Genomic DNA, 17,789 nt, shown 5'->3' on the forward strand with positions numbered 1-17,789 from the left:
ACCAAAACCAGATAAAGACAACACAATGAAAGAGAATTACAGACCAATATCCCTCATAAACAAAGATGCCAAAATCCTCAACAAAATTTTAGCAAATCGGATCCAGCATTACATCAGAAAGATCAAACACCGTGACCAAGTAGGATTTATCCCAGGGATGCAAGGATTGTACAATATCCGCAAATCAATACATGTGATACATCACATAAACAAATTGAGAGATAAAAAATCACATAGTCATGTCAATTGATGCAGAAAAAGCATTTTACAAAATCCAACACCCATTCTGGATAAAAGCCCTCAGCAAAATGTGAATAGAGGGATCATACCTCAACATAATAAAAGCCTTATATGAAAAACCTACAACCACCATCATACTCAATGGACAGAAACTAAAACCATTTCAACTAAAAACAGGAATGAGACAGGAATACCCATTTTCACCACTCCTGTTTGATATAGTACTGGATGTGCTAGCCATAGCAATTAGACAAAAAGAAGAAAGAAAAGGTATCCAAATTGGAAAGAAGTAGTAAAACTGTCATTATTCACAGATGATATGATACTGTCCATAGAAAACCCTAAAGACACCATGAAATAAATACTAGACTTAATAAATGAATTTGACAATGTTGCAGGATACAAAATTAAGGCCAAGAAATCTACTGCATTTTTATACACCAATAGTGAACTTATAGAAAGAGAGATTAAAAAAACAATCCCATTTACCATTGCACCAAAAAATTAAGCTACCTAAGAATAAACTTAACTAAGGAGGTAAAAGATGTGTACTGGTACCAAATTTCCCAGCACCATTTATTAAAGAGACTGTTTTGACTCCATTGTATGCTCTTGCCTCCTTTGTCAAATATTAATTGAGTATAATGGCTTGGGTCAATTTCTGGGTTCTCTATTCTGTTCCATTAGTCTATATGTCTGTTCTTGCACCAGTACCAGGCAGTTTTGCGAACTGTGGCTTGCTAATTTAGCTTGATGTCTTGTATTATGATCCCTCCAAATTTGTTCTTCTTTTTCAGGATAGCTGTGGCTATTCCGGGTCTAGATCACCAACTTACACCATACACAAAAACAAATTCAAAATGGCTAAAGGACTTGAATATAAGACAGGAAACCATAAATATCCTACAAGATTCCATAGGCAGCAAAATAGTAGACATATGTCTTAGCAATATCTTTGCAGACACAGATCCTAGGGCAAGAGAGAATAAGGAGAAAATAAACAAATGGGACTATATCAAAATAAAAACCTTCTGCACAGCAAAAGAAACCATCAACAAAACAACATGAAAGTCACTTCATGCAAGAACATATTTGCCAATGATATTTCTGATACGGGTTTAATCTCCAACATTTACAGGAAACTCACACAACTTAAGAAAAGGAAGATAAACAATCTAATAAAAAATGGGCAAAGGATCTAAATAGACACTTTTCAAAAGAGGAAATTCAGAAAGCCAAGAGACATATGAAAACATGCTCAAAGTCGCTAATCATCCGAGAGATGCAAATCAAAACAACAATGCGGTACCACCTCACACCTGTCAGTATGTCTATCATTAACAAATCAACAAAAGACAAGTGCTGGCGAGGATGCAGAGAAAAAGGAACCCTCCTTCACTGCTGGTGGGAATGCAGACTGGTGCAGCCATTGTGGAAAACAGTATGGCGTTTCCTCAAAAATTTAAAAATGGAAATGCCATTTGACCCAGTAATCTCACTTCTAGGAATATATCCCAAGAAAACAGAAACACCAATCAGAAAGGATATATGCACCCCTATGTTCATAGCAGCACAATTTACATCTAAGATTTGGAAACAGCCTAAATACCCATCAGCTGATGAGTGGATTAGAAAACGATGGTACATCTACACAATGTAATACTATCCTATCTAATAAAGAGGGAATATGCTAATTAACCATCACTCCATCACAAAGATGGCTACACCCACAGCTGAGGCCAAGTTCCCATAAAGAGCCTTAACGAGCAATCAGCAGGGACCTGAGGCTATGCCCTCCCCCACCCCCGTGGGGCTTGACAGGGGACCTCAGGCTGGGCCTCCCACCTTGGCACCAGGCTGGTGGACCTCAGGCCATGCCCCCCCCGCCCCGGCACCAGGCCAGGGGACCTAAGGCCAAGCCCCCCGCCCAGTGGGGCTTGATGGGGGACCTCAAGGTGTGCTTCCCATCCTGGTGCTGGGCTAGGGGACCTCAGGCTGCTCCCCTGACCCCAGCGCCAGGCGAAGGAACCTCAGGCCGCACCCCCCACCAGGTGGGGCTTGACAGGGGACTCAGGCTCCGCCCCCCACCCCGGCACCAGGCCGGGGGAACTCAGGCTGTGCCCTCCTGCCGGGCAGGGCTTGACAGGGGACCTCAAGGTGCACCCCCAGTGCCGGGTCTGGGGAAATCAGGCCGTGCCCCCCACCCAGCGGGGCTTGACAGGGGACCTGAGGCTGCACCCCCCTGCCGGTGAGGCTTGACAGGGGACCTAAGGCTGTGCCCCTCCTCCCAGTGCCGGGCCAGGGGACCTGATGCTGTGCACCCCCGCCTGGCAGGGCTTGATGGGGTACCTCAGGCCATGCTCCCCACCCAGCGGGGCTTGACAGGGGATCTCAGGCCATGTCCCACACCTGGCAGGGCTTGATGGGGGACCTCAAGGCATGCCCCCCGCCCTGGTCTGGGCTGGGGGACCTCAGGCCATGCCCCCCATCCTGGCGCCAGGCCAGGGGACCTGAGGCTACATCCCCTGCCCAGCGGGGCTTGACAAAGGTGGGAATGGCCGGGTCTGGATCTAGCCCAATGGGGGGTGGGCGGCCGGGTCTGGATCTCATGCGATTTTGAGGCGAATGTGGGTGGGCAGGGACTTGACTCTGGGTCCCCTGGTGTGCCCCAGACTCTGACAGGAGGAAGGTTTTCATATACATTTTACTAATTTTCTTTCATCTCTGACACTTCTATTATAGAGAAAGGGCAAATAGCAATATTAAATTATTTCCTCTAATTAATCCCCTTTTAATGTGCACGAATTTCGTGCACCGGGCCACTAGTGCTGCTATAAAAAAAAAAGAAGGAATTCTTACTATTTGCAGCAGCATGGATGGACCTGGAGAGCATCATGCTATGTGAAATAAGCCAGTCAGTGGAAGAAAAATACCACATGATCTCACTCATTTATGGTAATAAAGAACATTATAACCTGGTGAACAAAAAGATAAATACAGAGGCAGAGAAGCATCAAACACACTGTCAAATTACAGCAGGAAGCCTGGGGAAGGTGGGGGGGGGTAAGAGATTAACCGAATGACTTGTATCCATGTATATAAGCATAACCAATGTTCTCAAGACACTTGGGGGGGGGGAGTTTGAGGGCATGTGCCAGAGGGTAATGGAGGCTGGGGAAGATCAATGGGGGGGGGGAAAGGAGATATATGTACTAATATTTGTAATACTTTAAACAATAAAAAAAATTTTAAAAAATACCTGTACTCAGAAAACTGCAGGACACTGAAAAAAGATATAGAGGAAAGCATAAACACATGGAAGAACATACCGTGTTCATGCATTTGGTAGAATCAACATCATTAAAATGTCCATACTAACGAAAGCAATCTATACATTCAATGCACTCCCCATTAAAATACCAAGAGCATATTTTAGAGACCTAGAAAGAACTCTCCAAAAATTGATCTGGAATAAAAAAAAAAAAAAAAAAAAAAAAAAACCCCGAATAGCTGCAGGAATCTTGCAAAAAAGAACAAAGTAGGAGGGATATCAATACCAGATATCAAGCTGTATTACAAAGCCGCTGTTCTCAAAACAGCCTGGTACTGGCACAAGAACAGACATATAGACCAGTGGAATAGAATAGAGAACCCAGATATCGACCCAAACCACTATGCTCAATTAATATTTGACAAAGGAGGCAAGACCATACAATGGAGTCAAGACAGTCTCTTCAGTAAATGGTGTTGGTTAAATTGGACAGATACATGCCAAAAAATGAAACTAGAACACTAACATCCACCATACACAAAAATAAACTCAAAATTGATAAAATACTTAAACATAAGATAGGAAAACAAAAAAAATATTAGAGGAATCCACTGGCAGCAAAATCTCAGATATATGCCAAAGCAATATCTTCACCAATACAGCTCCTAGGGCAATTGAAACAAAAGAGAAAATAAACAAATGGGACTACATCAAAATAAAAAGCTTCTGTACTGCAAAAGAAACCATCAACAAAACAACAAGAAAGCCCACTGCATGGGAGAACATATTTGCCTATGTCATCACCAATAAGGGTTTAATCTCCAACATTTACAGAGAACTCATACAACTTAACAAAAGGAAGATAAAAAACCCAATTAAAAAGTGTGCAATATACCTAAATACATTCTTTTTGAAAGAGGACATAAGGAAGTCCAAGAAACATGTGAAAACATGCTCAAAGTTACTAATCATCTGAGAAATGCACATCAAAACAACAATGCAGTACCTTCTCATACCTGTCAGAATGGCTATCATCAACAAATCAACACATGACAAGTGCTGGCGAGGATGCAGAGAAAAAGGAACCCTCATGCACTGCTGGTGGGAATGCAGACTGGTGCAGTCTCTGTGGAAGACAGTATGGAGTTTCCTCAAAAAACTAATAATGGAACTATCATTTGACCCAGTAATCCCACTTCTAGCAATATATCCCAAGAAACTAGAAACACCAATCAGAAAGGATATATGCATCCCTATGTTCATAGAAACACAATTTACCATAGCTAAGATTTGGAAACAGCCTGAGGGCCCATCAGCAGATGAGTGGATTAAAAAACCGTGGTACATCTACACAATGGAATACTATGCTGCTGTGAAAAAGAATGAATTCTTAACATTTACAACTGCATGGATGGAACTGGAGAGCATTATGCTAAGCAAAATTAGCCAGTCAGAGAAAGAGAAATATCACATGATCGCACTCATTTTTGGATTATAATGAACAAAGCATATCCAGAGACAGTGAAGCATTGATCAGACCGTCAAACCTCAGAGGGAAGGTAGGGGAGGGTGGGGGTAAGGGGGAGAAATCAACCAAAGGACTTGTATGCATGCATATAAGCCTAACCAATGGACACAGACACCAGGGGGGTGAGGGCATGAGTGGGGGGGTGGGGGCAATGGTGGGGATAAGGACACATATGTAATACCTTCATCAATAAAGAAAAAAATAAAATTAAAAAATAAAACAACAATACAGGTTTCCTATTCCTTGCTCAGCTTCCTCTCCTTGTGACATCCCTATTATATGGATGTTGGGTCATTTGATTTTGTCCCAAAGTGCCCTTAAACTCTCCTCCTGCTTTTTAATTTTTTTCCCACTTGCTGCTCTAATTGGGTGTTTTTTCCTACCCTGTTTTCTAAATCGCTGATTCGGTACTCAATGTCTTCTAGTCTACTTTTGAAACCTTCTAGAGTGTTCTTTATTTCACCTTTGTCATTCTTATTTCCTCTTGATTCTTTTTTTTTAAGACTTGTTTTTATTTTAATATATTTCATTGATTTTTTATAGGGAGGAAGGGAGGGATAGAGAGTTAGAAACATCGATGAGAGAGAAACATCGATCAGCTGCCTTCTGCACACCTCCCACTGGGGATGTGGCCGCAACCAAGGTACATGCCCTTGACTGGAATCAAACCTGGGATCTTTCAATCCACAGGCTGACACTCTATCCACTGAGCCAAACCGGCCAGGGCTTCCTTTTGGTTCTTATCCATTTTAGTGTATTTCTTATTCAGCTCCTTATAATTCTCATTGAGTTGCTTATAATTTTCAGTCAGATGTTTGAGCATCCTTATAATTATTACTTTGAATTCTTTATCTGATAAATTAATTGCCTCCATTTTGTTGAGTTACTTTTGTGGTGACTCCGTCTTTCCTTTCCTTGCAAATTGTGCCTATATCTCCCCATTTTTGTTGTCCCTTTGTATTCTTCTCTATGCCTTGGATCAAACTGCTATGCCACCAAGATTTTGGGGGGATGGTCCTATGTAGTAGGTGTATGTGGGATCCAGTGGTGCAGTCTCTCAGATCTCCTGAGCTGGGTGTTCTAGGAAAGCCCCCTATTTGAGTTATTTGGGTTATCCTGATGTAGTTGGGCCTTGAATGTTATTGTCCTCACAGGTTATCTGACTATGTGGCTCACCCCACCTCATCATGAAGCTGTTGTGGATGTTCTCAGTGTCCTGGTTCTCATAGTAAGGGTCACCTGTGAAGTCCCACTGTCATGTGACTTAATGTGGGGATTCTAGCGTCCACAGCGGGGTCCCTTACACTGGCATATGGCTTACTGCATGGGTCAGGGGTGTTGTCCAAGGGCAGTCGGGGTGGTGGTGAGGCTGTATTATTAGCTACCACTGCTCCCCGCTTCAAGATGTCATGGTTTCTGTGCCAGAGCTGGGCTGCCCAGGAAGTGCCGGTGGCAAAAGCAGGGATTCTTTTTCCAGGAGAGCCTTATCCACCAGCACCCAGGACTCCTGAGAGATATGTTACACACACACACACACACACACACACACACACACACACAAACACACACACACACCAGCACATCCGCACACTTCTCTATCACTTCCTTACTCATAATCTCAATCACTCCCATCCTGCCAGCCGCCATGTTGCATCCTTGTTTATATTTTTTTATATTAACTTATTGTCGGAGCTGTTGTTTGCAAATGGTACATTTAAACAGCAATGTACTATTTGCAAACAACCAAATGGGAAAAGGTTGTCTTTTTGTTTTGTTGACAATTCCATTTGCTGTGCAAAAGCTTTTTAGTTTGATATAGTTTCATTCACTTATTTTTGCTTTACTTCCCTGCCTTTGAGGTCAAATTCACAATATCATATATAAGAACAAGGCCAATAAATTAAGAACCTATGTTTTGTTCCATGTAATTTATTGTTTCAGGTCTTATATTGGGATCTTTTATCCATTTTGAATTACTTTTTGTGTGTATGGTGACAAAGAGCAGTCTAGTATCATTCTTTTGCATTTGGCTTTCCATTTTTTCCAGCACCATTTATTGAAGAGCCTGGCTGTCCAATTATTGTATGTTTTTAACTTCTTTTTCAAAAATTATTTGCCCATAAACATGTGAATTTATCTCTGGGATCTCAGTTCTGTTCTAGTGTTTTTTGTGTCTGTTTTTCTGCACATACCATACTGTTTTCATGACTGTCACTTGGTAATATACTTTGAAGTCAGGGACTGTGATACATCTGGCTTTGTTTCTTTTTCTCAGGATGCTTTGGCTATTTGGGGTCTTTTGTGATTTCTGGTAATTTTGTGTTCTATTTCTTTAAAAAATGCCCCTTCAATTTTTATTGGGATTGCATTAAATCTCTATATTGCTTTGGGTAATGTGGCCATTTTAACTGTATTGATTCTTCCAATCCATAAATTCATATCTTTTCATTTATTTGTATCTTCTTCAATTCCCTTTAATATTTATTGTAGTATTCTCACATTCTAAATTTACTTCTAGGTATTTTATAATAATTTTTCTTTTAATTTTTATTGTTAAAATTATTACATAGGTCCTCAATTTCCCTCATTAACCTCTTTTAGCCCTCTCCTGTCCACCCCCTATTCTCCGGGCCCTCACAACCTCATTGTCTGTGTCCACATGTTATGCATATATGCACACAAATTCATAGATTGATCTCTTCCCCCCTAACCTCCACTGCCTTTCTCCTGAGGTTCAACAGCTTATTCATACTTCTATAACTCTGGGTCTATTGTTGATTATCAGTTGATTCGGTTCATTAGATTCCAAATATGAGTGAAATCATGTGATTCTTATCATTTTGTGACTGGCTTATTTTGATCAGCACAATACTCTCTAGGACCATCCATTCTGTTGCAAATGGTAAGAGTTTTTTATTGCCATGTAGTATTCCATCGTGTACTAGTAAATGTACCATAGTTTGTTTTTTATCCACTCGTCTGCTGATGGGCACTTAGGCTGTTTCCAAGTCTTAGCTATTGTAAATTGTGCTGCATTGAACATAGGGGTACATATATTCTTTCTGATGAGTGCTTCAGGTTTCTTAGAATACATTCCTACAAGTGGGATAACTGGGTCAAATGGGAGTTCCACTTTTAATTTCTTGAGGAAACTCCATACTGTTTTCCACAGTGGCTGCACCAGTCTGCATTCCCACGAGCAGTGATCTAGGATTCCTTTTCTCCACATCCCCACCAGCACTTGTCATTTGTTGATTTTTTGATGGTTGCTATTCTGACAGGTGTGAAGTGATACCTCGTTGTTTTGATTTGATTCTCAGAGGATTAATGACTGAGCATTCTTTCATATGTCCCTTGCCTTTCTGTATGTCCTCTTTGGAGAAGTGTCTATTTACATTATTTGCCAATTTTTTAACTGGATTGTTTATCTTCCTTTTCTTAAGTTGTATGAGTTCCCTATTTATTTTTTCAGATTAACCCCTTATCGATGTCTCATTGGGAACTATGTTTTCACATGAAGTGGGATCTCTTGTTATTTTGATAATGATTTTTTTTCTGTGAAGAAAGTTTTTCTTTTCATGCAATCCCATTTGTTCATTATCTCCTTAATTTCCAGTGTCCTAGGAGGTGAACTGGTAAATATATTTCTAGGAGAGATGTCTGAGATTTTGGTGCCTAGAGTTTCTTCTAGGACTTTTATGGTTTCATGTCTTACATTTAAATTTTTTATCCATTTTTAGTTTATCCATGTGTAATTTGGTGGTCTAGTTTCATTTTTGCCAATTTTTCCAACACCATATATTGAAGAGCCTGTCTCTGCTGCAATGTGTATGTTTGCCTCCTTTGTCAAATATAAATTGAGCATAGTGACTTGGGTCTATTTCTGGTTTCTTTGTACTGTTCCATTTGTCTATATGTCTGTTCTTGTGCCAGTACCATGATGTTTTGAGTACAGTTGCTTTGTAGTATAACTTGATATCTGATATTGTGAGTCCTCCAAATTTGTTCTTCTCTCTCAAGATTGCTGCAACTATTTTAAGTCTTTTTTTTGTTCCATATACATTTTTGGAGTGTTTGTTCTGGGTCTGTGAAATATGCTGTTGGTATTTAATGGGGATTGCATTGAATCTATAGATTGCTTTGGGTAGTATATACATTTTAATGATGTTGATTCTACCAAGCCATGAACATGGTATATTCTTCCATTTGTTTATATTTTTCTATATCTCCTTTTTTAATGTCCTGTAGTTTTCTGAGTACAGGCCTTTTACCTCATTGGTTAAGTTTATCCCTATGTATCTTAATATTTTGTGTTGCAATGGTAAATTGGGTTGTTTTTTAGTTTCCAGTACTAAGAATTCATTTTTGGTGTATAAAAATGCCATTGATTTTTGGGTGTTAATTTTGTATCCTGCTACATTTCCAAATTAATTTATTAAATCTGGTAGTTTTTTGATGGAGACTTTGGGGATTTCTTTGTACAGTGTCATGTCATCTGTGAATAATGAGAATTTTACTTCTTCCTTTCCAATTTGGATACCTTTCATTTCTTCTTCTTGTCTGATCACTATAGAAAGAACTTCCAGAACTATGTTGAATAAGAATGTTGAAAGAGGGCATCCCTGACTTGTTTCTATTCTTTGGGAAAATGGTTTTACTTTTTAACCATTGAGTATGATCTTGGCTGTTGGTTTGTCATATATGGCCTTCATTTTGTTGAGGTTTGATCCATTTATTCCCAATTTGCTGTGCTTTTGTATCAAAAAAAGGGTGTTGGATTTTGTCAAATGCTTTTTCTGCATCAATTAATATGATCATGTGATTTTTTTCTTGCAATCTGTTTATGTAACATAAAACAATTATTGATTTGTGAATATTGGGCCAGCCTTGCCTCCCCATAATAAATAACAATTGGTCATGATGTATGAACTTTTGAATGTATTGCTGGATCCCGTTTGCTAAAATTTTGTTGAGGATTTTAGCATCTTTGTTCATCAAGGATATTGGCATGTTTTTCTCTTTCCTTGTCATGTCTTTATCTGGTTTTGGAATTGTGGTAATGGTGGCTTCCTAGAAGGAGTTTGGAAGTGTTCCTTCCTCTTGATTTTTTTAGGATATTTTGAAGAGTAGAGGTGTTAGTTCTTCTTTAAATGTTTGAAAAATTCCCCTGTGAATCCATCTGGACCAGGGCTTTTGTTTGCTGGTATTTTTTTTTAAAAAAATTAGTATTACAGCTTCAATTTCATCAGTAGTTATCAACCTATTCAGGTTTTCTGATTGAGTTTTTTTAATTAATTTCTTTATTGATTAAGGTATCACGTATTTGTCCTCATCCCCCCATTCCCATGCCAAACCTCCCCCTACCCCCCTGTTGTCCTTGACCACTGGTTAGGCTTATATGCATGCATACAAGTCCTTTGGTTGATCTCTCCCCCTTTACCCCCACCCTCACCTACCTTCCCTCTGAGGTTTGACAGTCTGATTGATGCTGCCCTGTCCTGGGTCTGTTTTTATTCATCAGTTTATGTTGTTCATTTTTTCCCCTAGATGAGTGAGATCATGTGATACTAAAAATATACTTATAAGAACTGAAAATGAGACAAGCAATAATGGTTATTCTGAGAGGCAAATGAATGAGTCTGTAGTGAGTTTCTTTCTGGGCCAACAGTTCTTTTGAGTCCCAATTTCAATGCCAAACAGTTCCTTATATGTACATGTCAGCAATGATATTTCAGTTCTGGATGGTGGACAAATGGTGGTAATGCAGGTCCAACCCTCTCTGGTTTGGTACTGGGAAACCTGCAGCGAAGCACAGCTGCTGACTGCTAGTATGGCAAGGTGTCATCAGTGTCTTCCACCTCTGGACTGTTTCTCTTCGGTCTTCATGGCTGGAGCAGTCCTGTCAATTCCTCTCTGTTGCAGGAAACCACATGGTCTTGGAGTTTTTTTCTGAAAATATACAAACATATTCTCGACCAAAAGTTAATAAAGGAATCTTTTCTATAAATTTGACTTGGGATCCTTTTTCATTTTTTGCCCAAACGATTTTCATTTGGCTTGTTTTGACACCATGTGTGTTTTTCATGGGTGTCTTGCTGTTAACATTACAAATGAAAGTTAATTTTCTAAAGTAAAAATTTTCTAGATGTAATTTACTTACAGGATATTTTTCCTTACATGATATTCTTCTACTATCTCCCATTTTTTTATTTAAATATTAGGAGGCTTTTGGAAATTTTATAATGTAGTCTTCACAGCTTATAAATTTTAATTTTTTGCACTAAAATATGACTGCTTTAGGTTCATTACATGTTACGCCCTGACCGGTTTGGTTCAGTGGATAGAGCGTCAGCCTGTGGACTGAAGGGTCCCAGGTTCGATTTCAGTTAAGGGCATGTACCTTGGTTGCGAGCACATCCCCAGTGGGAGGTGTGCAAGAGGTGGCTGATCGATGTTTCTCTCACATCGATGTTTCTAACTCTCTATCCCTCTCCCTTCCTCTCTGTAAAAAATCAATAAAATATATTTAAAGAAAAACTTTAGTTAATACTTTAGGAACAGCTTTTTATCCAATACCATTAATTTTTCTGGAATATTCACTTATTTCACTTAGCCGATTTAAATTAGTCTGAGAACTTGACTACTATTTTACTGTCAAATTTAATACTCTAACAACAGTCTTATTTTACCCTGTAAATATTAGTTGAAAGGATTATGTGCCTTCTTGAGTAGGCACTGAGCATTCCTGGTGCTAGGTTGGATTCAGATATCAAAAACCCACTTCCCCACACCTTGGGTACAAGACAACTCAAACAAGTCTTGTTGCAGTGAGAGGGCAGCTGCTGTCGGCCAAGTCTCTGTCTGTTACCTGGGTCCCGATTTGAGCTGGGCATGGGAAGTGAAGCAGCCATGGGGGCAGGAGACCTCCCTCAGAAGGGGTGAGGGTTCAGGCCCCTGCAAAGTTGGGGGGGTGAGGGTCTGTGCCCCACTTCTTTTGACCCCCAAGTTCTCTCCTGATGGCCCCTCTGTGACTGTGCCTGTCTTAGGTTGTTCCTTCCCTGAGTAATCTTACCCGTCTCTGGCTAACCAGCCATCCTCTGGGGCCAAGCAGGATGATGTGAGGTTCAGTTCTGTCACCTTGGTAGCCTATTCCCCCTTGGCCTCCATGCCCAGCACCTGAATTGGAATCCCCTCGCCTGCTGGCGGGGCTCCAGCACTAATCACATATCTTGGGGAACCCAGGTTTCTTCTCCAGGGAGGGCCCAGCTCACCCCACTGGGCGAGAGACAGATCCATGGTACCAGCCACCACGAGGCTTCAACCTCAGCATGAACAGAAAGCACAGGCAACAGCTGTGGGCAATTGGATTGTGAGAAGAGGGTCCCTCTTGGCCAAAAGGGCGAGAGGGGCCAATATAGAATGCTCAGGTGCCTTCCCAGGAGATCTTCTACACAGTGGAAGGGATTAAATCCTTTCATGTCCTTTTTAAATTGCTGCCAGACATTCAAAGAATTAGTTTGGTACGTTTGTTTGGGATAATTGTACATTATGCTGTTGTAATTCTAAAATATCAAGAGATGTGTTACCTTTGTCTCCAAGCACCAAAAAGATGATTTTTTATTGATTCCCAAGGGTGCAAGGTACTATTATAGGTAATGGGGGTAATACAAATCTGGGACAAATTATAATAACATTGTAGAATAATATCAGGTAAGGATATTCTTTGCTCTAGGCCATGGCAATTCCATTTCATACTATTTGTCAATTTCTTTGTGTATAGACAAGGTCTTAGTTACATTTTCTGCAACTCTCCCAGGAGCAAGTAGTGATAGTCCCTTCCTTTGGTGTCCACACAAGACAGAAACCTCTCTTTAATTTTACACACAAAGGAGCAGTAGTTTGATTTTGTGTCATACAAAAGGGAAGCTGGGTGGCGACCCCTGTGTAATTATACTTCCTTGCCCCACCCATGGTCCTCCTGGATGACCAAGGTGTTTGGTATTATTGGTGACTACATTAGGCGGGGGATCAGCCCACGTAAGGGCTCTTACCCATGAACCGTCAGGAACATAAGTCCAAAATACTTCCCCATTTTCCCCAGGTAATATTACCGTACAGCTGATGACTGCTAGCATGGCAAGAAAGACGTTCTCAGGTGTTCTTGGGGTTCTGGTTACCTCACAATTTCTTTATTATTATTATTATTTTACATATGTGTCCTTATTCCCCTATTGCCCCCCACCCCCCACTCATTCCCCACCTCCCTGTTGTCTGTGTCCATTGATTAGGCTCATATTCATGCACACAAGTTCCTTGGTTAATCTCTCCCCCTTGCTCCCACTGACCCCTCCTTCCCTGAGGTTTGAGGTTCTGATCGACGTTTCTTAGTCTCTGGATCTGTTCTTTTTCATCAGTCTATGCTGTTCATTATATTCCACAAATGAGTGAGATCATGTGATATTTATCTTTCTCTGCCTGGCTTATTTCACTTAGCATAATGCTCTCCATCTCCATACATGTTGTTGCAAATGGTAGCAACTCCTTTTTTACCACAGCGTAGTATTCCATTGTGTACATGTACCACAGTTTTCTAATCCACTCATCTGCTGATGGGCATTTAGGCTGTTTCCAAATCTTAGCTATGGGGAATTGTGCTGCTATGAACATAGGGGGCATATATCCTTTCTGATTCGTGTTTCTAGTTTCTTGGGATATATTCCTAGAAGTGGGATCACTGGGTCAAATGGGAGTTCCATTTTTAGTTTCTTGAGGAAACTCCATACTGTTTTCCACAGTGGCTGCACCAGTCTGCATTCCCACCAGCAGTGCACGAGGGTTCCTTTTTCTCCGCATCCTCGACAACACTTGTCGTTTGTTGATTTGTTGATGATAGCCATTCTGACAGGTATAAGATGGTACCACATTGTTGTTTTGATTTGCATCTCTAGGATAATTAGTGACTTTGAGCAGGTTTTCATATGTCTCTTGGCCTTCCTTCTGTCTTCTTTCGAAAAGTGTCTATTTAGATCAGTTTTCCATTTTTTTATTTGGTTGTTTATCTTCTTTTTGTTAAGTAGTATGACTTCTCTGTAAATGTTGGAGACTAAACCCTTATTGTTGATATCATTGGCAAATATGTTCTCCCAGGCACTGGGCTTTATTGTTATTTTATTGATGGTTTCCTTTGCTGTGCAAAAGCTTTTTATTTTGATGTAGTCCCATTTATTTTTTTTTTCTCTTTGGTTTCCATTACCCTAGGAGCAGTATCAGTGAAGAAGTTCCTTCAGCATATGTCTCAGATTTGTCTGCCTATGGATTCCTCTTGTATTTTTATGCTTTCCCATCTTATCTTCAAGTCCTTTATCCATTTTGAGTTTATTTTTGTGTATGGTAAAAGTTGTTGATCTAGGTTCATATTTTTGCATGTATCTGTCCAATTTTACCAACACCATTTGTTGAAGAGACTATCTTGACTCCATTGTATGTTCATGCCTCCTTTGTCAAATATTAATTGGGCATAGTGGTTTGGATTGATTGCTGGGTTCTCTATTCTATTCCATTGATCTATATGTCTGTGCTTATGCCAGTACCAGGCTGTTTTAAGAACAGTGGCTTTATAATAAAGATTGAAATCTGGTATTGAGATTCCACCTACTTTGTTCTTCTTTCTCAGGATTGCTGCAGCTATTTGGGGTCTTTTTTTATTCCAGATGAATTTTTGAAGGTTTGTTCTATGTCTGTGAAATATGTCATTGGTGTTTTAATGTGAAGTGCATTGAATTTATAGATTGCTTTGGGTAGTATGGACAGTTTGATGATGTTGATTCTACCAATCCATGAACATGGTATTTTCTTCCATCTGTTTATGTCTTCTTCTATCTCTTTTTTCAGTGTCATGTAGTTTTCCACGTATAGGTTCTTTTACCTCCTTAGTTAAGTTTATTCCTAGGCATCATAATTTTTTTGGTGCGATGGTAAATGGGATTGCTTTTTTAGTCTCTTTTTCTGTAAGTTCATTATTGGTGTATAAAAATGCCATAGATTTCGTGGCGTTAATTTTGTATCCTGCTACATTGCCAAATTCATTTATTAAGTCTAATAATTTTTTGATGGAATCTTTAGGGTTTTCTATGTACAGTATCATGTCATCTGTGAAAAAGGACAGTTTTATTTCTTCTTTTCCAGTTTGGATGCCTTTTATTTCTTCTTCTTGTCTAATTGCAATGGCTAATACTTCCAGCACTATGTTGAACAGGAGTGGTGAGAGTGGGCATTCCTGTCTTGTTCCTGTTGTTAGGGGAAATGGTTTTAGTTTTTGCCCATTGAGTATGATGTTGGCTGTAGGTTTGTCATATACGGCTTTTATTATGTTGAGGTATGATCCTTCTATTCCCACCTTGCTGAGAGTTTTTAATCAAGAAAGGGTGTTGGATTTTGTCAAATGCTTTTTCTGCATCAATTGATATGACTATATGATTTTTATCTCTCAATTTGTTTATGTGATGTGTCATGTTTATTGATTTGCAAATATTGTACCATCCTTGCATCCCCGGGATAAATCCTACTTGGTCATGGTGTATGATCTTTCTGATGTACTGCTGGATTCGATTTACTAGAATTTTATTGAGGATTTTGACATCTATGTTCATGAAGGATATTGGCCTGTAATTCTCTTTCATTGTGTTATCTTTAACTGGTTTTGGTATTAGAGTGATGCTGGCTTCATAGAAGGAGCTTGGAAGTGTTCCTTCCTCTTGAATTTTGGAATAGTCTGAGGAGGATAGGTTTTAGTTCTTCCTTGAATGTTTGGTAAAACTCCCTGTGAAGCCATCCGGCCCTGGGAATTTGTTCGCTGGAAGTTTTTTGATGATTGCTTCAATTTCTTCCATAGTTATTGTCCTATTGAGGTTTTTAGAATCTTCCTGAGTAAGTTTTGGAAGGTTGTATTTTTGTAGGAATGTGTCCATTTCCTCCAAGTTGTTTACTTTGTTAGAATAGAATTGTTCATAATATTTTTTAAAAATCCTTTGTATTTCTGTGGGGTCTGTTGTTATTTCACCCCTTTCATTTCTGATTTTGTTTACTTGGGTCCTCTCTCTTTGCTTCTCGGTGAACCTGGCTAGAGGTTCATCAGTCTTGTTTATCTTTTCGAAGAACCAGCTCTTGGTTTCATTGATCTTTTATATTGTTCTTTTCATCTCTATGTCATTCATTTCTGCCCTGATATTTATTATGTCCTTCCTTCTGCTCACTGTGGGCTTTTTTTGTTGCTCTCTTTCTAATTCTTTGAGTTGTAGAGTTAGATGATTTATTACCATTTTTTCTTGTTTTTGAGGTAGGCTTGTAGAGTTATAAACTTCCCTCTCAGGAATGCTTTCAATGTGTCCCATAGGATTTGCAATGTTGTGTTTTTATTGTCATTAGTCTCCAGGATGTTTTTAATTTCTTCTTTGATCTCATTGATAACCCAATCATTGTTTAATAGCATGCTATTCAGCTTCCAAGTGTTTGAATTTTTGGAATGTTTTTATTGTAGTTTATTTCTAATATTATACCATTGTGGTCTGAGAAAATGCTTGATATGATTTCAATCTTTTTGAATTTGCGGAGACTTTGCTTGTGACCCAATATGTGGTCTATTTTTGAAAATGTTCCATGTGCACTTGAGAAGAACCTATATTGTGTGGCTTTGGGGTGAAATGCTCTGAAGATGTCAATTAGGTCCATCTGATCTAGTGTGTCATTTAGAATTGCTGTTTCTTTGCTGATCTTTTGTCTAGAAGGTTTATCCAGTGATGTCTGTGGTGTATTAAAGTCTCCTACTATGATGGTATTGTTGTCGATCTCTCCCTTGATATCTTCCAGGAGATTTTTTATGTATTTGGGTGCTCCTGTATTGGCTGCATATATGTTTACCAGTGTTATATCTTCTTGTTGAATTGCTGCCTTTAGTATTATGTAGTGGCCTTTTTTATCTCTTGTTATGGCCTTTACTTTGAGGTCTATTTTATCAGAGATAAGTATCGCAACTCCAGCTTTTTTCTCATTTCCATTTGCCTGAAAAATGTTTTTCTATCCCTTCATTCTCAGTCTGTGTGAATCCTATGCTCTGAGGTGGGTCTCTTCTAGACAGCAGATATATGGGTCATGTTTTCTTATCCATTCAGCTACCCTATGTCTTTTGATAGTTGCATTTAATCCATTTACCTTTAATGATATTATTGACAAGTACATGTTTGTTGTCTTATTTTTCCTTATTGTTTGTGTTTCTTCTTTCCTTTCTCTTTCTTCTTTTTACAGCAGTCCCTTTATCATTTCTTGCATTTCTGGATTGGTATTGATAAACTCTCTTAGCCCTTTTTTGTTTGTGAAGCTCCTGATTCCACCTTCAATTCTGAATGATAGCCTTACCGGGTATAGTATACTTGGATTCAGTCCCTTGTTTTGCATCACTTTGTATATTTCATTCAATTCCCTTCTGGCCTGGTGTGTTTATGTTGAGAAATCAGTTGATATTCTAATAGGACATACTTTGTAAGTAACTTTGTTTCTCTCTCTAGCAGCCTTTAAGATTCTTACTTTGTCGTTGGTATTTGCCAATCTAATTATGATGTGTCTTGGTGTCGGTCTTTTGGGGTTCAACTTGTTTGAGACTCTATGTACTTCTTGGACTTGCATAGTTTTTTTCTTGCCAATATCAGGGAAGTGTTCTGTCATTATTTCTTCAAACAGGTTTTCTATTCCTTGCTT

The sequence above is a fragment of the Plecotus auritus genome (genome assembly GCF_963455305.1).
Source record: "Plecotus auritus genome assembly, chromosome: X".
NCBI lineage: Eukaryota > Metazoa > Chordata > Mammalia > Chiroptera > Vespertilionidae > Plecotus > Plecotus auritus.